This window comes from Podarcis muralis, chromosome 13, assembly GCF_964188315.1.
Source record: "Podarcis muralis chromosome 13, rPodMur119.hap1.1, whole genome shotgun sequence".
NCBI classification, from domain to species: domain Eukaryota; kingdom Metazoa; phylum Chordata; class Lepidosauria; order Squamata; family Lacertidae; genus Podarcis; species Podarcis muralis.
The window spans coordinates 37,216,846-37,235,709 of NC_135667.1; the positions used below are offsets into that span (position 1 = coordinate 37,216,846).

The 18,864-nt window shown below is 46.2% G+C and overlaps 1 long non-coding RNA gene across 2 annotated transcripts; it reads left to right on the forward strand.

The window, feature by feature from the left end:
- Nucleotides 1-957: 957 nt before the first annotated feature.
- LOC114582686 (uncharacterized) lies at nt 958-15,361 on the forward strand. 2 transcript variants are annotated; one of them, XR_013390443.1, is made up of 3 exons: nt 958-1,183; nt 3,478-10,451; nt 14,410-15,361. It is a non-coding gene; the product is annotated as an uncharacterized LOC114582686 (long non-coding RNA). The 2 variants fall into 2 exon arrangements; XR_003703502.2 differs by lacking the exon at nt 958-1,183 and having other exon boundaries at nt 1,590-10,451.
- The last annotated feature ends 3,503 nt before the right edge of the window (nt 15,362-18,864 follow it).

The window sequence follows — 18,864 nt, forward strand, 5'->3', positions numbered from 1 at the left end:
GCAAATGCAAAGTGTTTCACCTTTTTTTGAATACATTTTATTAGAGTTTATAAAGAGAGATACAAAATTTAATATTGAGTATCTTTTTTTGTCCAACATTAATCTAAATACAGTGGTACCTCGGGTTAAGTACTTAATTTGTTCCGGAGGTCCGTTCTTAACCTGAGGTACCACTTTAGCTAATGGGGCCTCCCGCTGCTGCCGTGCCGCCGCCGTGCAATTTCTGATCTCATCCTGAAGCAAAGTTTTTAACCCAAGGTAATATTTCTGGGTTAGCGGAGTCTGTAACCTGAAGCGTATGTAACCTGAGGTCCCACTGTAGAATTAAAACACAGAGAAATGTGGGGAAAGAAAAAGGAGGACGAAGAGAAAAAGAGAAACGATACGAAGAAAGAGATAGAAAAGGACTTAAAAGAGAGAACAGAAAAGATAAAACACAGAAATTAAAGAACTGCTGATTCTTCATTTATCTGCTATATATCAACATTAGTCACTTCGTCCTCTCCAACATAACATCCAACTAAACCACTTTCCACAAACCAACCTTATCAGAGTGTTTTCGCCTTTTCAAGGAGAAATGTCTGTGGCGACCCTAAGTTAACATTCTTTGGAATGCCTGGCTTTTAATAACTATTTTAACCATGCAATGTCGTTTCATTCTGTCTTGTGTATGACTTTTGCTATGGCCTCCGCTACCCCAGAATAAATAGCATGCCTCTATATCCATGGTCATCATTCATTGCCCACCCAAAATCCCAGGGGTGAGTGACAGCATTAAAACACCATATTAAAAAATAAAATAAAATAATTTGGAGCCTGGAGTTTACAGGCAGAGCAGAGGCACCCCTGGGCCTCCTCCCCACCCCACCCCCTGCCCTTGTGAGGACGCAGCTTAACCCGCCCTGCCCTTCACCCTTGGCTCCCCCTCCCCAGCTGCTGTTTCCTGTTTACCAGCTGAAGCGGGAGCCTTTCATCAGTGGGTTTCTGAGCTCACTTCCCCCCCAACAGGAAGCCCTGCAGGACACGGCTTCCCGCCACACCCCATCCCCCCACCCCGGGGTGGGGTAGAGGGCAGAGGAGCTCGGGGCAAGGGCGGGGAAGCGGACTTTAAAGGGCTGAGCCTCGCAGCCTTGCTGCCATGCGGGAGCAGCTCCGCCAAAGGCTGGAGGAGGCTGGAAGGAGGGTAAGAGGAGCTGGAGGGGGGTGGGCTGGGGGGGCTTGGACTGGCTGCTTTCCCCTCTTGCCCAGGACGTTGGGTGGGGGGTCTCCCCTCCATGGCGCCTTCAGTTCTCTCTCTGCCTTCTCAGAAGTAAAACCTGTTGCTGTCCTCGAGGAAACTTCCTTCCCTAGTGGAAAAGGTGCTCTAGGGTCAAGACAACCAAATGAAATGGACTCCTTGGCAGGTTTTGAATAAGCATACACAGATTTATTGATTGTTAACATAGCAGACGGGATAATATAAGGATTTATACAGTTTTGCAGTATGCAGAGAAGAATAATATGTTGAGAAATCAGAGGAGCTGAGGGAAGTGGGCGGGGGGAGAGAGGGAGGGTTTGATGGGGAGGTGGAAAAAAGGGGGGGAATAATGAAAATGAAATGTTTTGATATATGTTTTTGTTAGAGCATTTATTAATTTTCCAATTTGTTTTGATATTTTGTTATATTGAAATTGTTCATAAAAAAACTTTTAAAAAGAAAAAGGGGCTCCAGGGTCGCAGCTTTGCAGCAGCACCTTATTACCCCAGTGGGGCTCGCTGCCAGGGAAAGCTTGCACAGCCTTTAAATCGGGGTTTCCCAAACTTGGGTCTCTCTCCAGTTGTTGTTTTGGATTGCAGTTCCTAGCATCCCCGACGACTGATACCGAACATGGAATTTCAAATTCTGCAAAAGGCTCCCCAAAGCCAGGTTGCTGGGTGAAAGCTGGAAGTCACATTTTTATTTTCATTTTCAAATGGTCAGGCATAATCCACTCCAGTTTGGGGCTTTGGGGTGTGGCTGTTCAGCCCTGTCCTACTGCACAGGAGCATAAGAAATTGCCTTATACTCATTCAGACTATGATTGGTTCATCTAACTCAGTATATGACCAATACATTCACTGGCAGCAGTTCTCCAGGAATTCAGGCTTCTTTCTCACTGAGCTTACAGCTTCAGAATAGAACTGCATCAGTTCTTTTGCTCTCTGCCATTTGAGCTCTGTGGGCATCAACCTTGATTTTGCCGGCTTTGCCAGCGAGTGGGCTTCCCCTTCCATCATCATCACTCTGGCTCCAGCTTTTCCCTTTGCTCTGGCAAATGCTGAAGCACAGAGCAGTTCTGTGTGTGTGTCTTGCTGCTTGCACAGCTGCAAATAAGCCCTGGAATGGGAGCTTCTCATGCACCAGAAGCATGCTGTAGTGTCTGGACACTTTTGCCACAGGACTCTATTGTCTGCCTCCCATGCAAGCACGATATATTATTTGCAGAAGTGTACTCAATACGCAGGTCATATCTTCCCTGTCTTTCTTGCCCAATAGTATGCAGGCAAGATAGGATAAGTTTTTATTTTAGTTTCATAAGGATAGACATAAGAACTGGCGTAATGTAACATAACCTGCATACGCACTGTACATTGAAAGCACAAAGCATCCTGCGGATAATTCTGGGAACTAATTTTTTTGGTAGGTGCTAGGAATTGCAGCATTGTGAAGGATAAGCTACAGTTCCCAGGATTCTTTGTGGGGAAGCTATGTGCTTTAAAGGTATGGTGTTTATGCATACCATGTGAGCTATGACCGTCAGAAAACGAGAACTGCAATATTGAATGCCTTTATTAGACGCTACTAAGATTAGATTCTAATCTAACCTTCGAGCCACCCGTGTATAGAAGCAGGACTCTATTGTGTGCCTCCCATGCAAGCACAATGTATTATTTGCACAAATGTACTCAATACATTTACCGTATTTATTTTTTGGACTACAATTCCTAGCATCCCCGACGACTGGTCCTGCTAGCCAGGGATAATGGGAGTTGTAGGTGACCCCAGTTTGGGAAACCCTGGACTAGATCCTTCTCCTTGCACACCAGACATTTAGAGCACATCTGTTGCCCATTTAGCTTCCCACCTACCCACCCCAAGGAATTCTGGGAACTGTTGTTTGCTGGGGTTTCTGGGAAATGTAGCTCCGTGGTCCCTGGATTCTGTGGGGGAAGACATGTGCTTGAGGTGTACCTATCTGTTTACAGTGTGGGTGTAATGAGCAGCTCCTCAGTACTGGGGTGGTGGTGGTTCTCCAGCAGTTTTGGGGCTACAATTCCTATCATCCCTAACCACTGGTCCTGCAAGCTAGGGATGATGGGAGTTGTAGTCCAAAAACAGCTGGAGACCCAAGTTTGGGAAACCCTGCTCTGCATTCGAATTGTGCTGCCTTTCCTTTTGACTCCCTTGAACTGTGATGTAAAGATTGGGAGCTGCATTGATGATTGCCCCCTGTCTAGGACCTGAGCCATAGATGATGGCTAACGTTGCCACCTTTCGCCTCTTGCCTTGCTCCTGTGTCTCCGACGGCAGCCTGATGTACCAAAACCTATCAGGTATCGTTTTCCCCAATACTCTTCCCTTTACCCTGTGAAAAGTGTCACTTGCTAAATTACTGTTGAAGGCACCAGACCTACTCTGCTGTGATGTCTGTTGTGCGATTTTGAGCCAATCGCAAACTTTCAGCCTAGTCCGCCTCACAGGGTTGTTGTGAGGATGGAATTGGTGGGGAGAGCCATGTATGCCCTGTTTAGGGAAGTTTTTAATATTGATGCTGTATTGTTTTTAACCCTTGATTGGAAGCCACCCAGAGTGGCTGGGGAGACTCAGCCAGATGGGCAGGGTATAAATAATAATTTATTATTATAGTATGCCCCGCTCCCTGAGCTTGTTTAAGGAAGGCTGGGATGTAGATGTAATATTCGATGGCTCGATGGACTTATTTTCAGACCATCTTCTGGGCTTACAAGCTAGCTGACATAGCATAAAAACACAATTCAAAAGAAAACTAGATGATTTCATTGTCAGCAGTACAAAAAAATAAATCAATTGAAAACGCAGGGCAGTTAACGAAATAAAACAGCAGTATAGATTCCGGCAGCTGAAAAATAATGTTCACATAAATTTACCTAAAAGAACACCCCACCCCCCATTTCCTTCCTGGTGTAGGAGATCTAAGAATTTACTAGATGCTGCAGATTTTGAAATATTTAAAAAGCATAAGTCTTGGAGACATATCTGGATGGACCACTAAGCAACTAGATGGATCCCCAAAAACCGTGTGTTCTCTAATTGCTGGAGAAATGCACACAGGTTTGCCAAATTCTGGTTGGGATAGTTCTGCCAGGTATTTCTCACGCAGCTTGCTCTATAGCAACAGAGACGACTCATTTAGAAACCTGTTTCTTCAACATGGTAAATTGCCGAGCCACATTAAAAAGAGAGAGAGAGAGAGAAAAAAAATCATCGCTTAACATCCAGCAATCGTTGTGCTGAGCACCCCACTTCCTCAAGAGCTAGGAAGTTCAAAGTCGGTTTCCTTGCAAGGGGAGAGTGCTGAATGCCTGTAGGGTTTTTGTGGTACATAGGTGAGGGAACAGAGAATAGCAGCAGCCAGGCAGGCTGCCTTGGTCCTGACGCAGCATCAGTCCCTAAGTCGCCATCTAGCTCCAAAACTCTTGTGCTCTTTCCCCTTTCCATCCCCAAATAATCAGTTCCGTTTCTCTTCCCCAAAATAAAAGGTAAAGGGTAAAGGGACCCCTGACCATTAGGTCCAGTCGTGGCCGACTCTGGGGTTGCGGGGCTCATCTCGCTTTATTGGCCGAGGGAGCCAGCGTACAGCTTTCCGGGTCATGTGGCCAGCATGACTAAGCCGCTTCTGGCGAACCAGAGCAGCGCACGGAAACGCCATTTACCTTCCCGCCGGAGCGGTACCTATTTATCTACTTGCACTTTTGAGGTGCTTTCGAACTGCTAGGTTGGCAGGAGCAGGGGCCGAGCAACGGGAGCTCACCCCATCGCAGGGATTCGAACCGCCGACCTTCTGATCAGCAAGTCCTAGCTCTGTGGTTTAACCCACAGCGCCACCCGCGTCCCTTTTCCCCAAAATAGGTAGGTATAATTTAAGACTGGGATGGGGACAGCGTGGATTTGATTTTAATCAAATCGATTTAAGTCACTAGTCAGTAAGACTTGATTTAAATCATTCCCCCCCCCCCGAAAGATTCATTCTTGCTGGTATAATCTTAATATTTCCGACCAGATGAAGGTTTCATTTTTGGAATAATAAATTTTCAGAGTAGTTTTTACTGATTTGGTTATGCTATTAGAAAAACGTAGATAATATGAAATTATTGTGAGGTTTAATAAGTTAACTGTTTATATTTGGACAACTTTCCTGCTGTACTTTATTGGAAGGAGAAGAATAATCATTTCCTTAATAACAATTTAAACAATTTATTTAACTAAAACAATAACAATATAGCATATGTATCCATGTTTGTTAACTGATGTGGTTAAACTTTTTTTTAAAACAACAACAACAAAAAAACCTTCGACTGAGTTTTAGCACACATGAAAAACTTAAAACAAATCCTTATTTCCTTTGGACTATAATGTAACCTAAATAGATAACTATCTTTAGAAAGCATTTTATTTTAAAAATCCAATTTAAATTTTAAAAAATGTGATTTAAATAAAAAAAATCCTGAATCTCTTTCCCCCACTTTGTTTTACTTTTTTAAAAGCATCTGCCTCCCCCCCCCCCCGCATTCTATTTTCCTGCTCTGAATCACTCCCCTCCATGATCTATTATCCTCACAGAGGGAAATGATGTAAGAATGATACAGGTTCCTGTATAATTAAACTATTTGTGTGTGTGTTCTGTATTAATTACCCCTAGCAAGCTAATACCAGGTTTAGGAGTGTAATTCATTTCAGGAAAATTGTGGGTGGGGTGGGGTGGGAAGAGGTTAATACCCCCTTCTCCAGTATCGCTGCTCCAGTATCGCTGCTTTGATCGAAATAAGAAAAGTTTTGGTTTTTCCTTTTGAAGCTCCCATCAACCCCAGCAGGCAAGGCCGGGAATTATGGGAGTTGTAGTTCAGCAACACCTGGAGGGCCCGTTGTATCCCACACTTGTTAGAGCTCAGCCTGGCTCCATCACTTTTGGCCCTGTATCTCCGACTAATCTCTGCCTTGTACCATTTTATCCTTTCCCTTCCTTTTGAGTGCAGGCCGCTCCACATCTTACAACCTCCCAGTGCTGCGTTGCATGTCTCCGTTGACTGGGAGCAGGGGTGGGAAAGAGACCAACATGAGTAGCTGCCGCAAGACTGGGGCTGGTGCAAATGCGGTGGCCAAGATAAAATTCTAGTGGTGGTGGTGGTTTCTTCTTTAAACGGCATGGGAAGGGCCTTATTATCTGCAACCAGCCAAGGAATAATTCCCAGTCTACTCACGGGCAACAAAAGTCAAGTGATCGCTTGCTGGAGCAGCTTAGTGTAAGAACCACAGAACTGCACCTGACGTATTTGCTTTGTTCACCTTCCTGTGCTTTCTTTAGGGTGTGTGTGTGTGTGTGTGTGTGTGTGTGTGTGTGTGTGTCCTTCCACAGTGGGGACATTGGTTTCCGGGCAGGAGTTGATCACAGTGTGGATTTGCCAAGCATTCCTTCCTCTTAGCACGTTTCTCCCTTGTGTCCTGAGTTTGAGTGTCTACAAAGCCCATGACACCTTTGGTAAAGGCTGTTCTCTAACTGGAGCACTCGCAAGCCAGTGTTTCCCAGTTGTCAGTGTTTATACTACATTTTTTTACATTTGCCTTGAGACAGTCTTTAAACCTCTTTTGTTGACCACCAGCAGTACGCTTTCATTAGCGGAGAACTTGGACTACAATTTCCATCATGCTGGCTGGGGCTAATGGGAGTCGGAGTCCAGCAACATGTGAAGGGCAATGCCCTCCCCATCCCTCATCCGTATCTGCCTAGTGTCTCCATCTCTGTCCAACCTTTCCTGTCTCTTCCTTGCTCTCTCTCACCTGTATCCTTAGCATCTCCTACATCAGGCATAGCCACACTCAGCCCTCCAGATGTTTTGGGACTACAACTCCCATCATCCCTAGCTAACAGGACCAGTGGTCAGGGATGATGGGAATTGTAGTCTCAAAACATCTGGAGGGCTGAGTGTGCCTATGCCTGTCCTAAGGTAAAGGTAAAGGGACCCCTGACCATTAGGTCCAGTCGTGGCCGACTCTGGGATTGCGGCGCTCATCTCACTTTATTGGCCGAGGGAGCCGGCGTACAGCTTCCGGGTCATGTGGCTAGCATGACTAAGCCGCTTCTGGTGAACCAGAGCAGCGCACGGAAACGCTGTTTACCTTCCCGCTGGAGTGGTACCTATTTATCTACTTGCACTTTGATGTGCTTTCGAATTGCTAGGTTGGCAGGAGCAGGGACCGAGCAACGGGAGCTCACCCCGTTGCAGGGATTCAAACCGCCAACCTTCTGATCGGCAAGTCCTAGGCTCTGTGGTTTAACCCACAGCGCCACCCGTGTGCCTGTCCTAGATTCTAGCAAATACAGCAAATGTTATCTGGCGATAACTTCAAACCGGAGGGCTGGCTTGAAACACAATGATGGCGCGTCTTGTACAAATCCACACTGTGTGCATCAGTCTGTATTGATTTGAAACCTGCAGAGCAAAGTATCTTCTGGGGTCTGACGCAGAGGAGATGCTGAAGTCCTGTGACTGGGCCTCCTTCTTTTTTTCACTTTGAACTGATGTTGGGGAGCTTCCATTTTGATTGGAGCCACCCTTTTCACCCCTAAGTGGCTGTTAAACTTGCAGTAGAACCGGGGGAGGCATGCCCATATATTCCCCCCCCCCAATCATTGGGGTTGTGCGGCTTGGGGAGAGGGAGAGGGGATAGCTCTGTTGGTTAGAGCATGCTGCTGATAACGCCATGGTTGCAGGTTCGACTCCTGCATGGGACAGCATCATATTCCTGCATTGCAGGGGGTTGGACTAGATGATCCTCAGGGTCCCTTCCAACTCTACAATTCTGTGAAATGCAGTGGGGAAGGGTTGTCATCCATCCCACCCAACCACCCACCCCTGTCTTCCTTTTCCTGTTGCGCCTCACAGCCCTTGGAGGTCAGGTCTGTTCTGCCCCTGGCAAGCCAAGCATGTGTGTTTAAGCAAATGGTGCTTTGTGGTTGAGGTTGGGGGAAGGAGGCAAATAACAATTGTTCAGGGCCCTGCTGCACAACCTGTGTTTGCAACACACACACACACATTTTGCTTACACCTTGTGTGCATTGCTAAAAATAAGCTGTGGGGAGCCGCAAAGCGTGGAGGAAGGGCAGGTTAGCACATCGCTATCTTCCCCATCTTCAAAAATGGTTGTGTATGCAAGAGAGAGAGAAATTGAGAGACAGAGAGAGAGGCAGACAGACAGACAGCCAAAGTCTTCCATCTTGTCGCTAACCTCTGAGTCGGAGAGTTGAAAGGGTGCGTTTGCAAGAAATCCAGAAGCAGGGCATCTCCCGACTGCCCAAAAAGCACATCTATCTGCCTTGTGTGCTGAAGGCCCCGGGTTAAATCCCTGGTATCTCCAGTTAGGGCTGGGAGGGACCCATGTCTGAAACCTGCATTGCAGAGGGTTGACCAGATGACCCCCCTTCCAATTCTGCAGTTCTAGGATACCGAACTTGGGCCAATGTAGTGAATAGACTAGGATTAGTTCAGTCGTAGTGCTACAGTGCTTGGCGTTATTTTGCATTCTGTTTAGGGTTTCCCAAACTTGGGCCGCCAGCTGTTTTGGGACTACAACTCCCATCATCCCTAGCTAGCAGGACCAATGGTTGGGGTTGATGGGATTTGTAATCCCAAAACAGCTGGGGGCCCAAGTTTGGGAAACCCTGGTTTAGACCTTCTGCCTGCTTCCCCTCTACTGAAGTGTGTATGTTTGGCAACCTCAGGAAAGACTCTCTTGGGCACCCCTTCTTCGTCACAAGCTGGAGCCCTGCAGCATATCGAAGGCACCACCTTGGCTCTCCCCGTTCTGTCCGTCCTCCATGCTGTGCAAAATTTTATAAACCTCCTTTCTCCTTGGCCTGCCCAAACTTAAAAGTTCCAGCCAGGATTGCTGCCATGGGCTTGCATCCACTTCCTGACCCACTTGGGCTGTGGGGCTGAACCCAGAGGGTCCCATGTGCAGGGTGAATGCCAGTGCAGATCCATGCCATGAGTACAGGGTTCCTAGCTCATTCGCATGCAGAAGCCCCCCAGCTCAACTCCCTGGCAGTGTGGTATAGTGGGCAGAGCGTTTGGATTAGGACCAGGGAGATCCAGATTCAGGCCCCCCTTTGGCCGTCACTCTTGCTAGGTAGCCTTGGGCCTGATCCTGTCTCTCAGCCCGACCTCCCTCACAGGGTTGCTGTGAGGATTAAATGCAACAAAAGGGACATAGCTGTCAACGTTTCCCTTTTTTTTTAAGGGAAATTCCCTTATTCCGAATAGGATTCCTTGCAAGAAAAGGGAAAAGTTGACAGCTATGAAAAGGGATAGTGGTGGAAGAAGCGTGTATGCACCCTAACCACCTTGGAGGAACATGGGGTAAAAGTAATAATAACAAAAACAAATAAATCTTCAGTTAAGAGGGACAGATAGCAAGTGATGGGCAGAACTGTGCCCATAGAACTGTGGAGTTGGAAGGGATCCTCAGGATCATCCAGTCCAACCCCCTGCAATGCAGAAATCTTTTGCCCAAGATGGGGCTCGAACCCACAACCTTGAGATTAAGCTCTGCTTCAGAGTCTACCCTCCATGCCCATTGTCCATGCTGGCTGGTGCTGATGGGAGCTGGAGTCCATCAACGACCTTGGCTACCCTTGGTGTAGGCAGTCCAAGACTTGGGACCCGTGTGCATAGAGCTATTCTGCTTGCAAAGCATTTTCTTACATGCGCCTGCGAATAGCCACAGCGGTGCAGCATAGCGGCTGAGACCGAGCTGAGGAGACCTCATTTCAAATCTCACCTCTGCCGCAAGCTCACTAGAGGCAAGCCTTCGGATCTATTTGTGTACATGCGCGGCCGTTTCTAATGCGGGACGGAAAGTGGTTGTTGTTTTTTTGCAAACCAAACCTCGAATTTACATGCTAGCCAATGCAATCTTTGCCTTTGCATTATAGGTGGAGGGTTGGGAGTGCAAGAATTTATTTCGGTGCTGCGCCTCTAAGCTGAACAGCTCAGAAAGGATTTCCTAAAACGTGAGAGCCCATCAGCTCCCAAGTGGGTTTTTTCGGCATCTTCATCTTTGCAAGGCTAACCTGCCAGAGATGATTTCGAGTTGGGGCTATCCTGCCTCCCAGCAGAGTTCTGGACTTAAGCCTGTCTCTTTGGGAGAGCACGTAACTTCCCTGTGATTGCGGGAGGTAAGCGTAAGTATTTGTTGTCGTATTTCTTGAACAGCAAAGTGCAGCATACAACTAGGGCTGTGACGTGCGGCTGGCTGATTTCACTGGTGTTATCAATGCAAAACATGTTTTTCGACCAAAGGGTTGCCCCCAATTAACCAGACGGCAGATTTTTTTGTTCTGTTTCCCCCCCTAAAATTGTTTTACAGCGGTGCTTATTAAAAACTGCATATGGCAGGAAACCTCTTTAAAAGGAAGCAATTTGTCCTTTCTGTGAAATCAGGGGAATATGTGGAAAATAAGCCACTGGAATCCTATAGCCACTTAACCTGGGAGTAAGCCCCCCTAAACTCAATGGAACTTGCTTCTGAGTAGATAAATTGCAGATTGCACTGTCATTAAATACATACCGCACAATCCTATGCATGTTTACTCAGAGTCCTGAATTCAGCCAACTTATTCCTAGATTAAGTGTGTATTTGACTGCAGCCTTCAACTCCTATAATTAATCAATTTTAATTTGTTTTAATTGGGTTTTAACCTGTAAGCTGTTACATGGTAGAACCAGAGGGAGGGGGGATGACTCATTTTAAATATAATAAATACAGTGAATTTCTTGGACTGGAGCATGACTTTACAGGAAATTCTTATGGTTGCAGGAAGACCTGCTTTGTAAAATCCTGGTGCTCCCCCCCCCCCCCCACATCCTTTTTCTGTTTAAAAATGGGATGTTTTGAGTTTTTATATCCTGGTCCCGTTTGGCAAAGTCCCAGCAAGGCTGGAATCCTTTCCCCCATCTGGCAGAAAGACAAAGTTTTTCTGCGTGTGGCTATGAGGAAAGCGACCCATTATCTTCTGCAAGAGAGACACTCTGCCCCTCCCTCACAAGAAAATCCCTTATACAGTACAGTGGTACCTCAGGTTACATACGCTTTAGGTTACATACGCTTCAGGTTACAGACTCCGCTAACGCAGAAATAGTACCTTGGGTTAAGAACTTTACTTCAGGCTGAGAACAGAAATCGTGCAGCAGCGGCGCAGCGACAGCAGGAGGCCCCATTAGCTAAAGTGGTGCTTCAGGTTAAGAACAGTTTCAGGTTAAGAACGGACCTCCGGAACATATTAAGTACTTAACCTGAGGTACCACTGTACCAGCATCAACCTCTTTCCTACAGTACCATGAACTACAGAAATCTGGCCTGTTCCTTCTGTCTTAGGCTGCTTCTAGACAACCTGGCTGTGTGTGTTTTCTGCAGGGGATGCCATTCTGATTTATTTGCAGCGAGGTCAGAGTGTTACCCCACCTTTTCCAGCGCATCTTCCCATCCCTTTGCTTATTGCAAAACCAATCTTTTGGGGTATTAGGTTTACTGAGCAAGACTCCCAAACAACTATCATTGCACAGCCTAAGATTGCCGGCATGTGACTGAATCCCAGCCAGAAACAGCTCTTAAATTTCAAGAGAGCCACTAATATCTTTTTTTAAAAAACAAAAACCGCAAAGCTGTTACTATGGGCAAAGCTCTTTGTTTTTATGCTAAGTTATTTTAGCCTCCTTTTTGGTTTTATGGTCCAATATGAATTGGCTTAATTTGATCTGCTTTTGTTTTTACTGTAATTTGAACTGGTTTATTTCTATTAAATGTATTTAATAACTTTTTCAATCTTATTGAGTACATATACAGTTTCATGTTCCTCTGGGCAGCAGAGCATTCTAGGGTCAGGGCCAGTTTCTTGCAGGGAAGAAATCTTCATGATTTTTTAAAGCCCGTTGCTGCACAGATAGGCAGAGAACAACCTACTTCCTTAGCATTTAAGCACCAGCATTTTTTAAAAAACCTGTTTAATTTTTGCCTGGGCATTTAACAGTTGTTTTAAAAAAACCACAAACTTAATTGAAGCATGTTGTTCTTAATCTGACTTTTTAGGATCCTTTACTAATTTGTGTGGTTTATTTTTAAATGCTCATTAGCTTTGGTTATTTTGTTGAGATTTTATTCTGTGAACTGCCCTGATTATTCTGTGAACCGCCGTGGGGTCTTATCATGAACGGTGGTATATAAATTTAATTAATAATAATAATAATCAGGACTCACCGGAACTCAGTTCCAGCGCCTCTCAGGTGAGCTCCATTGCTATCATAAGAGAACAAGGGAGGTGTTCATGGTGAGTTCTGGCACCTCTTTCTCTAGAAAAATAGCACCAATAATAACAATAATGTTCTTTTAAGAAGCTGTGACCTGCCTTGCAGCACCACACGCAAAAAGAAGAATAAGCAATATATAGGCAAACAGAGCTTCCAACCCAAAGTGGCGATTGCAGCAGCACTCCTAGCGCACAATATTAAAAAATAAAGCAGAATCGCAGAGCTGCTTTCTCTTTCTTCTTGCCAAATTTATAACTCACAAACTTCCTTTCAGTTCCCCCACCTTGAAGGTAGATGGTGCTTCAGTTATCTTCCAAACTGGTGGTGGTGTTTTTTGAAAAAATATCAAAAAACAAAAGCCTCGCCTGATATGCTCTTAGTAGCCCTAAAGGAAACACCTGCTGCTCGCAGCCAAGTGCCAGGTTACACAGAGATCTAGAGATAGAGACAGTTTTGCATAACTGCATACTCTCTCTTGCTCTCTTGTACACACACCCTTTAAGATTTGAATTGCGGTGTGAGCCCTTCAGGAGATTTTGGATCAAGGAGGGTTTCGGTTGAAGACCTCCCAAACACCTCTCATTCCCCGCCTGGTCCATCTCCTTCGCCCAGAATCCTCTTGAAATAACAAGGTTGGCCCTCAGAGCCAAATTTAAACGCCTCTGTGATGAAACGATCCGACCTCATACAGAAACCTTGCGGTTTCCCCCTCAGTGTTACCCATATTACATCTGTGCCAAGTTCATCACACTTCGCTGACCTTTGGTGAAGGCCTTCAGTGGAGAAAACCCAGCCGTCTTTCTAATAGAAGGACACTGCGAGGTTAGGTAGCACGTGTGTGGTGGTCATCTGAATGAGTGGTTCAGATGAAGTCCAGAAGCGGCTTGACCCTGGTCAGCCAGTGACCCTCACGCCTGAGTGGAGATTTGAATCCGGGCCTCTCCAGTCCTTGGTCCAATACTGTAAGCCAGAGCTGGCCCCAAATACCTGAAAGACCAACTCCCAAAACAGAGCCCCCTAAGGTGTTAAAATTGATGGAGGGGTCTCCCTTGGTTGTCCCACCACCCTCAGAAACTCGGGGTGGCAGCAGCAGCCCGGGAGAGGGCCTTCTCTGTGGCAAACCTCCCAAAAGAGGTGTGCCTGGCTTCTCCACTGCACAACTTTTCAACAAATGATGAAGACACACCTCTTTAACCTGGCTTTAGATAAATATTTAGGACCCACCTTATTTCTGTGATTGTAAATTGTTTTGAACTCTTTTAAGATTGTGTTTTACTGGTTGTAACCTGCCCTGGGACCTTAGGGTGAAGAGCCGGTAATAATAATAATAATAATAATAATAATAATAATAGACCCTCCACATGCTCGAAACAAAACAAAACAAAACATTTCCAATAGCACCTTAGAGACCAACTAAGTTAGTTATTGGTATGAACTTTCGGTGTGCATGCACACTTCTTCAGATACCTTCTTCAGATGCATGCACACAAAAGCTCATACCAATAACAAACTTAGTTGGTCTCTAAGGTGCTACTGGAAGGAATTTGTTTGTTTGTTTCGACTACGGCAGACCAACACGGCTACCTACCAGTAACTAGAGCTATGGAAGTCCCCACATGCTGTTGGACTCCCATCAGCCCCAGCCAGCATGGCCACCCATTAGGGACATGGGAGTTTAGTCCAACAACGTTTGGAGGGTCACGGGATTGTTGGCATTTGAAGAGTGCTTTCCATTTTCTGCCTCTTCTGTTTTGCCCTTGCAGCTACTCTCTTGCAGCCCAGACTTTGCTAACCGTACTCAGCTCTTCTCTTTTTATAAACCCCCTACAGATCATTACACTCGGATGGACATCTCTTCCCGCCCACTGCACAAGGAAGGGAGTGTGCAGAACTCTCGCCCCCCTCTCTCCCAACCCTTGTACCAGTGCCAAATGTGTTCCCCCACTGGTACAGAGGATGGAAGGGAGGGTGGTGCACAGACACAGTCCTCTTTGGAGTCTTCCCTCCCCAACTCTGATGACAGCTCTAAGCCAGCATCTTCCAGCACCATCTTCCCTTCAACCAGCTCTGAAAGGCAGGCGGCCTCATCTTCTCCCTGCCTTCACTCATAACCACTGGCTCTGCTGATGGCGTTCCCAACGTGTCATCCTCAGACATCTTTAGAGCCCATCAAGGCCTCCTGCCCTTCTCTTGGACAGTTGCCTATTTTGGTTTTTGGTTTTGCCTTCTGGATTTTTGTGGGGGAAAGGGGTATAGGAGCCTTGCCTATTTTATATTTGCATTGGCACTTTTTCTTCTGTGAAATTTTGTGGTACCCATGACAGGTAATGCGATTTCCAAATGTGACCCCCTCCCCACTCCAGGCACAAAATGATGATGATGATGGTGATGATGATGATAATGATAATAATAATAATAATAATAATAATAATAATAATAATAATAGGGACCTCTGCCTGCTAAGCCCAACCTTAGCCAAAGGAAAGCATCTCTTCCTAGCTTCACACAAATTCTTCTTCAGAGGGCCTTCTCGGTAGTGGCGCCTGCCCTGTGGAACGCCCGCCCTTCAGATGTGAAGGAAATAAGTAGCTATCTTATCTTTAAAAGACATCTGAAGGCAGCCGTGTTTAGGGAAGTTTTTAATATTTAATGCTGTATTGTTTTTAACACTCAATTGGAAGCCGCCCAGAGTGGCTGGGGAAACTCAGCCAGATGGGCGGGGTATAAATAAATTATTATTATTATTATTGGCTGGCCAAATTAAAAATTGTTCTCGACATGATCGGAAGGATTGTCATTTTTTTGCAGATTGATTTTGGGAGGGAGAACTGGAGCTGCGCTGGGGACTCTAGCAGGATATGAAACACAATCACAGACCACATCTGGATCTCGCCATTTAAAGCGCTATGGTGCCACTTTTAGCCGTTATGGCTTCCCCCAAGGAATCCTGGGAACTATAGATTGTTAAGCATGCTGAGAGCTATAAGAAGACTACTTTTTCTCTCAGAGAGCTACCACTTCTAGAGTGGCATAGCCATCAACCCCTCTTCCTGGGGAATGCTAGTAATAGTAGCTCTTTGAGGGGAATAGTGCGGCCTAGCAGCTCTCAGCAGCCTTAACAGATGACTGCTCCCAGAATCCTTTGGGGGGCAGCCATGATCGTTAAAAGAGGTATAACAGTGCGGATGCGACTGGGGTTAGAGAGAGGGCAGTGAGTAACTAGGAATGGGGCGACTGGAGAAGGTGTTTGTGACAGCCTGTTTTGTTAGTGGCTGCAAGTGTGCGGCAGGGTGGGAGAAGCGCGCTCTCTCTATGGGGGAAGCTGGAGGGGAAATGCAGCCAGGCATAAAACCAGGAGTGTGGGATGGGGAAAAGGGGACTGCAAGACGGCAAGGTAGAAGAGTCGTCCAAGACATTTCGCCGCCTGAGGCGGAAAAACCGAACGGCGCCACCTACAAAGTCAAGGTGCCTAGTACTCAAGGCCAGCCAAGTCATTTTGGCGGCTGAGGCAGAAGACGTCACGCACGCCTCTCTGGCAGTAAAAAAAAAATCAACAATAAAATTAAATAAACAGAACAATTTCCTGCCCTTTCATGACATCCAGGTCAGCTTCTTGAGGAGAACCAGTGCTTTTTACCAAAAAAATTTAAAAAATTAGGGGTACTCTCATTTTGACTCAAGAAAATCACCATTTTATAGTTCAAATCAGGAAAAATAAATACAGCAAATGGACAAAAGTACAAAGATTCACAAAAAATTTAGTGGTATGCGTACCCTTGTGTCCCCCCAGAAATAAAGCACTGAGGAGAACAGATGTAAAGGATGTAAAGCACTGAGGAGAACAGGGGTGGGTGTGTGTGTGTGTGTAGGGAAAGAAAGAGGTTTTATTATGCAAACTCTGGATTAAGCGGGTTGGGGATATGCTTTTCTCTCTCGTTATTCTTAGGGCTCAAGGTCGCCCAGCAGCATGGCTTGGCCATGGATCCAGGACTACTTCACCACACAGAAAGACCTCTTCGCAAAATGCATCATTTTGGGTAGGGGTAACTTATGCCTACCTTAGGGACGCGGGTGGCGCTGTGGGTAAAAGCCTCAGCGCCTAGGGCTTGCTGGTTGAAAGGTCGGCAGTTTGAATCCCCGCGGCAGCGTGCGCTCCTGTTGCTCGGTCCCAGTGCCTGCCAACCTAGCAGTTCGAAAGCACCCCCGGGTGCAAGTAGATAAATAGGGACCGCTTTCTAGTGGGAAGGTAAACGGCGTTTCCGTGTGCTGCGCTTGTGCAGGCTCGCCAGAGCAGCTTCGTCACGCTGGCCACATGACCCAGAAGTGTCTGCGGACAGCGCTGGCCCCCGGCCTCTTAAGTGAGATGGGCGCACAACCCTAGAGTCTGTCAAGACTGGCCCGTATGGGCAGGGGTACCTTTACCTTTACTAACTTATGCCGGACTGCACATCTCCCACAATCCATTGCCATTGGCCCTGCTTGCTGGGGCTGATGGGAGTTGAAGTCCAGCCAACACCTCGGAGGCCACAGCTTCCTCATCCCTGATTGGTGGAATTCAAGAAACGGCCATGGCCACTGGCCTATGTGCCTTTAAAGGTGGTTTGGCAAATTTATGTAGGAAAAGGCTACTGGCAGCTCTTGGCCATGATGGTTAAACTAAGCCTCCATGTTTATAGAGGCAGTGTGGAGCTGAATCCCAGGGCATCGGGGCCGAGGAGTATTTATAATTTTATTTTTCAAACAGATTTTAGCCATCCTCCCATCTACACCAGCAGTGGGGAACCTGTGGCCTTCCAGGTGTTGTTGGACTTCCAACTTGCCTCAGCCTCAGCCAACCATCGCCAGTCTTAAGGAATGATGGGAGTTGTTGCCTAGCAACCTCTGGGTGGGGGGGGGTGTCACATGGTCCCCACCCCTGCTCTATGAAAAACAAGTGGAGCAGACTGAAGAACAGCTTTAATATGAAAATGCCTGGTTAATTAAATAAGATCTGACCCGGCTCTGAAATGATTGTAGCGTTGGCGCCAGTCGTACTCTTGGCGGACATCATTCTGCAAATGCTGGCAGGGCGGTCACTCTCAAAAAGCAGAATAATTTGCAGGATTTGCCAGTCCCTTTGGCAAGATCCTGTGCTTTGGGGGAAGTTTCCATCCTAGCGGGACTGTAGTCCCAACTGTGGGATAAAAACTGCCACTGGGTTCCAATGGTCTCTGCATTTTGGCTCAAAGCATTGCAGTCCCCCACGTCCCTCTGCATCTCTGAGGCCTGTTTACCTTTCCTTTCCATGCTGACAAGCCCCTATGAAATCTTCCTAGCAGCCTCCATTTCCACTGCTCTAAATAGCAGCCTTGCTCCAAGCACATTGTGACTGCTCTAACTTAGGCTCCATTGATTCTTCTTGTTTTTTTAGTCACAGTCATCCAATGGGGATGGGGGAGGAATTGGGTTCGGTGCGCATTTAAAGGAAAAAGCCACAGATTCATACTTGCTGAAACAAAAACGTGAACCAAAATATAGTTCGCCTTCAAAATTCAGAGTTTGCTTTTCAATAAATGCATAGAAAAATGATGTGTGTGTTTGTGTCCGTGTGAAAATGAGATACAAAAAATGCATTATATTAGGGAAACTGCTTTGCAAAACTGTTATGTTAGGCAGAAGTGCATACAGAAATGTGGATATTGGAGAAATTCACAACAGGAGGATTTAAAAAATAATAATTAAAAATGCAAAGTGATGTGGAAGTGGGGAGGACTTGGAACTTAAAGACTGGAAAAAATGAGAAACACACAGCAATAGAAATTGTCAGCACGTTTAGCATCACTGGGTGACATAAAAGTTAGGGCCCCTGTGGTCTAGGAAAACTTAACTTTGGTGGGTAACTACTCAAATTAGTCTGTAGAGAGGCTATATTAACCATCAAGAATATGCTTGAAATGATACCACAAAGTCTTTTTTTGTGTGGGGATGGTAAAACTACAGACTTGTATCCAGTTATTGTCATTAAAAGTTTTATTATTTTGGAAAATAACATTTTTATTAATTAAAACCTTTGGTGGGGGAAATGGCACAGTTGGTGGCATAGTGGTGCGTTTTTGAATTTCGGGACCTCATCCTGACAGCTCCCAGTGCTAGGCAGGCACCCCAAATCCGAAAATCCAGGTAGCTGTGTTGATTACCCACATCTGGCAGAGAAGTGCCATCTCGATGTTGAACTCCAAGTGCCTTCAGTGCAGCACCAGAAGGGCACCATATTGGCGGCCCTCCGTACATAGCACAACAACCACT